The sequence below is a fragment of the Nicotiana tabacum genome, chromosome 10 (genome assembly GCF_000715075.1).
Source record: "Nicotiana tabacum cultivar K326 chromosome 10, ASM71507v2, whole genome shotgun sequence".
NCBI lineage: Eukaryota > Viridiplantae > Streptophyta > Magnoliopsida > Solanales > Solanaceae > Nicotiana > Nicotiana tabacum.
In genome coordinates this window covers 146,923,426-146,932,960 of record NC_134089.1, presented here as the reverse complement: position 1 = coordinate 146,932,960, position 9,535 = coordinate 146,923,426, and the positions used below count along the sequence as shown (strand labels likewise).

General features: G+C 32.6%; 1 long non-coding RNA gene across 1 annotated transcript; it reads right to left on the bottom strand.

Annotated features, from left to right (window-relative positions):
• Window positions 1-568: 568 nt before the first annotated feature.
• LOC107821063 (uncharacterized) lies at window positions 569-3,528 on the bottom strand. Its single transcript, XR_001656045.2, has 3 exons — window positions 3,398-3,528; window positions 3,188-3,318; window positions 569-1,108 (listed from the first exon to the last, which is right to left on the bottom strand). It is a non-coding gene; the product is annotated as an uncharacterized LOC107821063 (long non-coding RNA).
• Between the last annotated feature and the right edge of the window lie 6,007 nt (window positions 3,529-9,535).

Here is a 9,535-nt window from a genome sequence, read left to right as displayed (position 1 = left end):
GGTCAAGAAGTTATATCTTTGGATTCGTTCTGGGTCAAGAAAAGCCCAGATGAGCTAAATTACAATACAAAACAAATCAGAATATTGCAATCGCTAAAATATACTCCCTCCTTCCCAAGATATGTGATGGAGTTCGAATTTTGAGAGTTTCGTAATTTTGATTGCAAATTCGGACATAATATTTTGTGGAAACTGGATAAACAATAATATAAGTCACAATAATTAACAATTCAAAATATTTAGAAGACATATAAAAAAATCAAAATCAGCAAGAACTTATTTGACTCTCAAAAATCTAAATTGTATCATATAAGTTGTGACGTGGGGAGTGTATATTAAATGCTCTTTCTATACCATGTTCTTTAAACGGAGTAACAGTTAAGATAAGAAGGAAAATACATATTTCCCTCCCCTGAATGCTGAGTGCTGATGTCGTTAAAGAAGGTGAAAGTCAAAACAACATAAGACCATAGAGTCACCTTAATGGAAGTAAATAAGTAATTAAATAAAAAGAAAAAAGTAAACTAGCTTAAACGAGTAAAGGGGAAAATTAAAGCAAATCAACGAGGAGTTACAAGGTGCTGTGAATTTTCATTAACTATTTAAATTTATAAAGAAGGTGAATATCCTTTTATTGGATGAGGAAAGAAGAGAGAACTATCTGTGAGAAAACAATAACAGTGAAGTTTACAGGGGAACTCATCAATAACAGTAACTGTACCATAGTATCCGTGCGTACCTCAACTATTTCATCAGATACGTACGTAACCAATACCTAATTATAACGTACTCTTTCAAGTTTCTTTTTTTTCTTTCTCCTTTTTAGTGGCGCCACAGTATCCGTGCGTATCTCAACTATTTCATCGGATACATGACCCGTACCTATTTATAACATTTTCAGGTTCTTTTAGCCAATCCATTGTTTGGTTATTCAAAGTCAAGGAAGCTGCTACCTAGCACAACTTCAAGTTTCTTTTGTCTTAAAATTTTTCTGGTCTTAAGATGAGTTTGTTGCATGAACTCAATGTTGAAAATGTATTGTACGTAAATACTCTTCATAGGTGACGTCTTCATAGTCTATAGCCAAAGAGTAAAGATGCTCAGCTTCCTGCGTAAGGAAAAGAATATTTTATGTTGATACTGGATTTAATTTGGTACTATTTCTCTTGATAAATATTGATATTATTCTTTCCACTCATGAAATTGAGATAAGGGAACCATTAATATTGTCAGCGAACTAAAGATTGACTCTAATCATTTTTTTTCAATTTAGTGTAATTTGCTGTAAAATTGTAAATAAATACAGTAATATGAACAAAGAAAATAGTTGAATTGAAACTAAAGCAAACCACAAGTCGACAATATACGTTAATTTAAGTTTTGGTTTCTATTCCCATGAGGGAGACCATTCTTTTCCTTTTCTCTTCCTTTGATAACAATTGCATAATGTGGCGGAAACTGTTAACTAATGGAATCTAACAGTACCTAGTGAAACAATAGTAACTAGTTTTTAGTGTACGTGCTATCGTGTTAATCAATAAAATATATATAAAAAGAACAAATTTATTCTGCATATATCCTATACACTCCTATAATTTAGGTAAACCGATCTGTATTTCAGTCATCTTCGTAGGCCGTCAGTCACACACTCCCAATTTAATCCCTTTTTTGAGTCTTATGTTTCTTCTCATCTCAAAGATTTTTATTTCACTCTAACTTATGCACCACATGAGAAAGTAGGAACACTCCAAAAGAACTCATTCCACCCAATTCCTTCCTAAATAATTATATTTATGGATTACATAATTATATATATTCAAAGTAAATATATAACATTTAAAAATTTAGCATATAAATAGAAAAGTTTTTTTTTTAAAAGGAATAAAGGATTCTACTTTTTGTTTGACAAAGTTGCCGAAAAATTGCTCATAAAAAAAGTAGCTAAGAGTTTCCTTTTAATGTATTGTCCTTTTCTATTTATGCATAGGAAAAATAGAATTTAAAATAATTTAATTCCTTCTTGAAATATATATTTTCTTTTAATTAACTTAAGATTTTAGGATTCGAAGATATTTTAATTCCTTCTCTAAAACGTACTTTTCTCATTTACTTATGATAGGAATTTTAGGAGTGTGTTTTTCACTTTTCTAAATCAAGGTCCTAAATAAGAAAGTAATTAAATGACTATTTCTAAATATTAGGAAAGTAAATTGAATGATTAATACTATATAAAGAAAAATAATAAAATGACTATTTTGTCGAACTATATTTTAAAGGGGTAAATAAGACGAACGATATTTCGCTTAGGGCCTTCGTGCTTTTAATATAATATAGATAAGCAAATCAGCAGATTATCAAGAATGTCAGCCTCATCTGCCTAATCTCTATTTTGATATTTTTTAGGTATCAAATGGCAAAATAGCAATAACAATCATTAAGCAATTTGATGTTTAGTTTAACTAATTAATATACCTGGATTATCTAAAGAAATTTTACATATACATAAATAACTTTCCGTAACAAACACAAATTTGTGATTTATTAAACATGATAAATTACAATTTACAAGTGACTTGATAATATAATTTTTTTTACATTATCAATATATTAAGTTAAACTCTTTAGTGCTAGAAAAATCAAAGTTGAATTATACAATAGTCATAAAGTTGAATTAATGTGCAAGACATGACTAATCAAAGTTCGTGTAAAGATTTGGTAGAAGTTAATCTTTTTAATTGATTCCTTTTATTTTTATTGGGAGAAGTAAATATCATTGTTTTCAAGTATTTCCTCAATTTCATTTTATTTGTCTTAATTAAATTAGGAATAAAAGTTAGAATATAAACAATATTTTTGAATTGTATTATATATGGGCTTAAACAAAATATGAGTATAACATATCAAGGATATTTTTTAAATTTTATGGTTTTAAACATGTTATTCCTATAATAGAGTGTCACTATGAGTAAAATGAAAATGTAATATGATATTCTTTTTGGAATAGACTACAACGAGGATAAGGCGCATAAATTGAAAAAGACGAAATAAAATATTATTATGTTTGCAGGTTTCTTCTCTAAATTTTCAATATATGCAAAATTTGCAGATTAAAAATTAGATTTCAGAAAAAGACTAGCTAGGTCTAGAGAAAGAAAAACAAGCAAATTAAAATGATGGGTGAAAATACCTGAGCTAGATCATCATAGTTGTTATTGGCAAAGGTGAGAGTTTGATGATAAAGGATGGCACAAACAATGCTCGCGAATCCTTCGAAATCCAAACCATTCATATCCGCAAATTACTAATCACTAAATAAACCTACATGACTCAAAAATAAACAATTAAATCGTTTCATCCATTGGAGTAATTATATATATAAACAAAGACAAGGTAAGACCTTTGTGTTTGAATTTGTTCATCTCATCAATCAGAGCGTCTTTTTATAAAATTCTCAACGTGCAAATTAAATGGAATATTGGAGGGCTATTATTTCAAGACATATTCTTTTTACAGGTTCATTGAACCTGGTCAATCCTAGCTTGCACTTTGTAGGTTCTATTAAATATAGAGTACTATACTAGTATTTTTGGTGTATTGCTGGAGCTGACACTTTACAACTTCTTGTCAACCCAAGAATAGGAGGCATCCAACTTTTGGACCTTTCTCACTTTTAAAATGAACGGTGAGTCATGTAGGGATAAAGTGCATTAGGGCTGCGCACGGATCAGATCGGATTGGATTTAGCATATTTTGGATTGAAATTTCGGATTTCGGATTCCACAAATTGCAATCCGATTCCGATCCGAATTATATCGGATTGGATCGGATTTTAAAGTTCGGATTGGTTTGGTGATCGGATTTTCGGATCGGATTGTACGTATTATTAAGGACCTTTTCTTTTATTCTTTTTTTGACATATACTCATAAGCCAGGAGCCTGTGTGTTCCTTCAGCACAATAGCCTCTCAGTCTCACCAGATGAAGATGATGGATGCTGCCTATAATACTAACTTCTGCCCGAAATTCTTTCTTTCCCTGACCAACGCCTTCCAATTTCTTCACAGCAATTCTAGTCCCATCTGTAAGAACCCCTTGGTAAACTGAACCAAATCCACCTTGCCCAAGTTTTATTGAGAAGTTATTAGTTGCATTTTGAAGTTCTCTATAGCTAAAACGAATCCGACAACTTGTTGTTCTTTTTCCTCTGATAATAGATACTTCCCCTAATAAATTCGGATTTCGGATCGGATCGGGTTCAAACAATACAAATTCGAATCCAATCCGAAAATCCGAAATTTTAAAAAATCAAATCCGAATCTGATCCAAATATCCGAAATCCGAAATCCGAAATTGAGCGGATCGGTTCGGATTTCGGATATCCGATCCAAATGCACAGCCCTAAAGTGCATGACCTAATTGTTATTTTTGGATAGATTCTTTTCCCTAATTAATAGACTTTTTAGCTCCATCATCTAACTTATTTAAGAATATGATTTTTTATAAAAAAAAAGAAATAAAGAATTAACTTAAATAACTGGCCACCAGGCCGCTTAAATTAAAAAGAATCGATATATATATACTGACTAAAAAATAGACAGTAAATCTAGTTGGTTATTTGTGTAAAGACAATTTTAGACAGGGATTGTATTTGAACCTGTATATATTGCGAGATAGGAAAAGAGAAGAAGAGTGCATTTTTCTCCATAGTAGGTACCAAAATAAGTTCACATTTTTAGGGTGAAATGCAACAATAGCCACTTTAAGCCTGTTATTTAAAATATATTCATAGTTTACAATATATTTAAAGAATAACCAATTCACCCAAACTTTAGGACTAAGTGTCTTGAATTTTTGAACCACTAATTTAAAATTCAGGACATAAGATTCGAACTTTAGGACATGATATCCTGAAGTTTGAGTTTTGAGATTTAAACTCTAGGACGTCGTGTCTTGAAATTTGAGCAAAAATAGCTAATCTTTAAATATATTGTAAACTGTGGATATATTTTAAAGAGCATGCTTACATGATGTCATTTCCACTATTTTTAGATAGGGGAAAATTTTCGTTCCTATACCATATAGGAACCTATATTACCAAATATGTTCATAGTTTGCATATTACCCTTCATGCTAATAGTATTTCTACAAAATATAGACAATTCATTAAATAAGGAATCATTGTAGCTGTATGCTTCCTTATTTAGGCGCCCTAAAATTGGGGGATTAAATATTCTTCCAGATCTTCCACAACGCAAATCACGCACATTAATCTTCTTCGTCAGTTTCGTTTCAAATTTAGCGTCTCTGCTTTTTCGATACACTGTGTTTCAAATTTTTTTCTAATTTCACAAATAAAAAACGACTAAATCTTCTACATCAAACGCAATTATGTCCAAATTTCAGTAATACAAAGCAAAGGAAAAGAGAGCAGCAATTCCACCATTGACAGCCATTAAAAAGCTTTGAAACTTTGAATTCAAATTTGGGTTTTCAAAAATCATTATTTGTTTGGATTGAGTGTTGTTGCAAATAATTGGGAATATAGTTTGGAGTTTATATCTCAATTTTAGGGGTTTTGGTAAAGATTAGACTTGGTTTTCAGTTGAAACTCGAAGAAGAAGAAGAAGAAGAAGACATGACATGCATTATATTGCAGAAATTGTAAAAAAATTGTATTCTGTTGTTTATTTATTTTTATTTTGTTCATTTAAATATTGTATGAAAGTTGAACAATATTGTATAAAAATTATATATAAGTGGTATTATATTGTAGTTGTATATAACTTAGTAGAAATAATGTACGAAAATTGTAGATAATTTGTAGATAAGTTGTATAATATATAATTAGTTGTATAAAAATTATTTTTACTATGTATAGATCAGATACAAAATATACAAAAGACATATTGTATAAATTTTGTATAAAATTTGTATGTAAGTTTTATGTTATTGTAGTTGTATTTCACTAGGTGAAAATAATGTGTGAAAGTTGTAGAAAATTATAGATAAGTTGTATTCCTCTATAACGGGAGATGTTGGCATATCAAGTAACTTTAGTGTTCCAGACGAACATGCATGAAAATAAAGATAAATTTTATTTTGAACAGTTTGTAGAAACATTGAAATTCTGTAATTTTATATTTATTTTTCAAATGATATACAGTTTTATTGTATAATAAATGTAGAAAACAAACCATTGTGAGTCTTATTTGACTCATTCCTCATATTCAACCTATTCTACAAATTCACGCCTCTTTAAATACAATACAACCATACTTTTTTGAATTTAAAGGTATAGCAATATATATAACTTAAAAACATCTTCTCCACTGCACAAGTTAGCTCCAAAATAGACGAAGTGGAATAACAAGCTCCCATCAAAACTTTTAACACAAAAACACAAAGCTCAAATTTTATGTTATTGTAGTTATATTTAACTATGTGAAAATAATGTGTGAAAGTTGTAGAAAATTGTAGATAATTAAGTTGTATTCCTTTATAACGGGAGATGTTGGCATATCAAGTAACTTTAGTGTTCCAGACGAATATGCATGAAAATAAAAGATAAATTCTGTTATGAACAGTTTGTCGAAATTTTGTAGATAATTTGTATAAATATTGAAATTCTGTATTTTCATATTATTTTTTCAAATGATATGTAGTTTTGTTGTAGATTAATGTGATGACCTTCTGGGTCATCACTTGTTTTAAATTGAAATTTCGTGTTCTGAGGCCTTGATAACCTCATTTAGAATAACCTCGATTTGCATGCGCAATCTGGGCGTGTAGCCGGAAAGCTTAAATATGATAATCTGTGAAAAAAACGATAAGTTTTGATTATAAAATGAGCTAATTTGATTTCGGTCAACGTTTTGGGTAAACGGACCCAGACCCGTGATTTGACGGCCCCGGAGGGTCCGTAGCAATATATGGGACTTGGGCGCATGCCCGGAATCAAATTCCGAGGTCCCAAGCTCGAGAAATGAATTTTTAAAGGAAATTGTTTTCTGGAATTGTTTAAAGAATTTGAAATGAAATTTGATTAGAACATGATGGTATCGGGCCCGTATTTTGGTTCCGGCGCCCGATACAAGTCTTATATATGATTTAAGACATTTCTATCAAATTTGGTGAAAAACGGATGTCATGTGACGTGATTCGGACTTAAATCGCAAAATTTATGTTTAAAGAAGTTTTGAGAAAATTTCATTGATCTCGAAACTTAATTTGATATTCATGATGTTATTTTGATGATTTGATTACACGAGTAGGTCCATATGATGTTTTTGAGTTAGTATGCACACTTGGTTTGGAGTTTCGGGGGCTCGGGTGAGTTTCGGGTAGGTTCGGGATGTTTTAGACTTAAAACCAGAAGTTGCAGGTCTCTGAACCCACCAGTGCAGTCCACACAAAAATGTGTGCGACCGCGGAAAGGGGCCAGTGCGGTCTGTGGTCGGTTTCGTGCGGTGCGCGGTGGAGGCCTGTGCGGCCGCAGTCCATTTCGTGCGGTCCGCAAAGGGCACTGGACCGCAGTACCCTCAGGAAGGCCTCTGCGGCCGCAGTACATTTTGTACGGTCCGCACAGGGGGTCTGAGAGGAGTATATTTAGATGGAATTTTCAGTTATTTTTTATTTTTTAAGACCCCAAAAACATAAGAGGCGATTTTTCAAATAACCTTTCTTCTCCAAATCAATTGTAAGTCGTTTTTAACTAGTTTTTTTCAATCATTAACATATTTTAATATGATTCCAACTTCAAATCAATGATTTTAATGGGGGAAATTGAGTGTTTTGGGTAGAACCTAGGTTTTTCTAAAATTGGGGATTTGGACCTCGATTTGAGGTCTGATTTCAAAATAAATTATATATTTGAGCTCGTGGGGGAATGGGTAATCGGGTTTTGGTTCGAACCTCGGGTTTTAACCCTGTGGGCCTGGGGGAAATTTTGACTTTTTGGGTAAAACTTTAAAAAACTCATTTTCATGCATTCAAATTGATTCATTTAGTGTTTATTGATGTAATTAAGTAACTTGTGGCTAGATACGAGCGAATTGGCGGAGGAATCGAGGAGTAAAGCTATAATTGAAACATGAGTTGTGTTCGAGGCATCGAGGTAAGTGTTTGGTTTAACCTTAGCTGGAGGGATTAAGAGTTGAGTCTTATTTGCTACGTGATAATTGTTGAGTACGACGTATAGACATAGTGATGAGTATCTATACGTTGGTATCTAACATGACCGCGAGTCTTTAAATTTTGAAGATCTTGATTTCGTTGTATCTTTCATGCCTTGGTGATGATTTTTAATTGTTGTGAAAAGTTTGTGGAAGGAATTGAAACCTCTGAACATCGAGAAGCATTGGCTCAAGTTATATCATGAATTGTGAAAATATATGAGATGATTGAACCCTTTGGAGCACTGGCTCAAGTTATATTATGAATTGTGAAAGTATATGAGATGATTGAACCCTTTGGAGCATTGGCTCAAGTGGTAAAGTGAGTTATGAAATAAAAGTGAAAGAAAGAGAAAGAGTTATTAAATTGTTCCCTTGCCGGGATATTGTTGCTTTGTTGATTATCTCCCTTATTGGGATGTTGAGATTATTGATGTTGTTCCCTTGCCGGGATTTAATTGTTTAACTGTTGTTCCCTTGCCGGGATATCTATTACTATTTTATTTATTCCCTTGCCCCTTTGCTTGTGATTGTTGTTTGAGTGAGGAAGAGTGTAAAAGCACGAAGGGTGATGCCGTGCATTGTTTGCTATTGTGAGGAAAGAGTGTAAAGCATGAAGGGTGATGCCGTGCTGTACAATGTACCATTCCGTACCGATTTTCATTGATTATACGGTGAGGAAAGAGAGTAAAAGCATGAAGGGTGGTGCCGTGCACATATTTATTATATGATTGATTTGGTGAGGACGAAAGTAAAAGCACAAAAGGTGATGTCGTGCACACTTTTATTATAAAATTGCTTTGGAGAGGACAAGAGTAAAAGCACGAAGGATGATACCGTGCAAATTGTTGATTTCTGATTCTTTGTTGATATTCGAGTTATGTGGTTTCTTTCCTTACTTGATGTTTTTTATTCGGAACTGTTATCTCCCCCACAACATGTTTCCCCTTCCCACATTGACTGGCTATTTTTTTTGTATTTCTTTTCTGCTGTATATATATATTTGAACTGCACAAGTTTATTTGGTAATCTGGTCCTAGCCTCGTCACTACTTCGCCGAGGTTAGGCTAGACACTTACCAACACATAGGGTCGGTTGTGCTGATACTACACTCTGCACTGTGTGCAAATCCAGGAGCAGCTTTCGGACAGTAGTTGGAGTGCTTCCTTCAGTCCACTCGGAGACCCAAGGTAGACTTGCAGGCGTCCGCAGGCCCTGGCGTCTCCCTCTATCTCTATTTCCTATTTCATTTCCTTTGTTTAGAAACAGTGTATTGTATTTCTTCAGACCTTGTATGTAGTAACTCTTAGACAGTCTGTGACACTGTGATACCAGGTTTTGGGGTATTTGAGGTTTTAAAAGTTG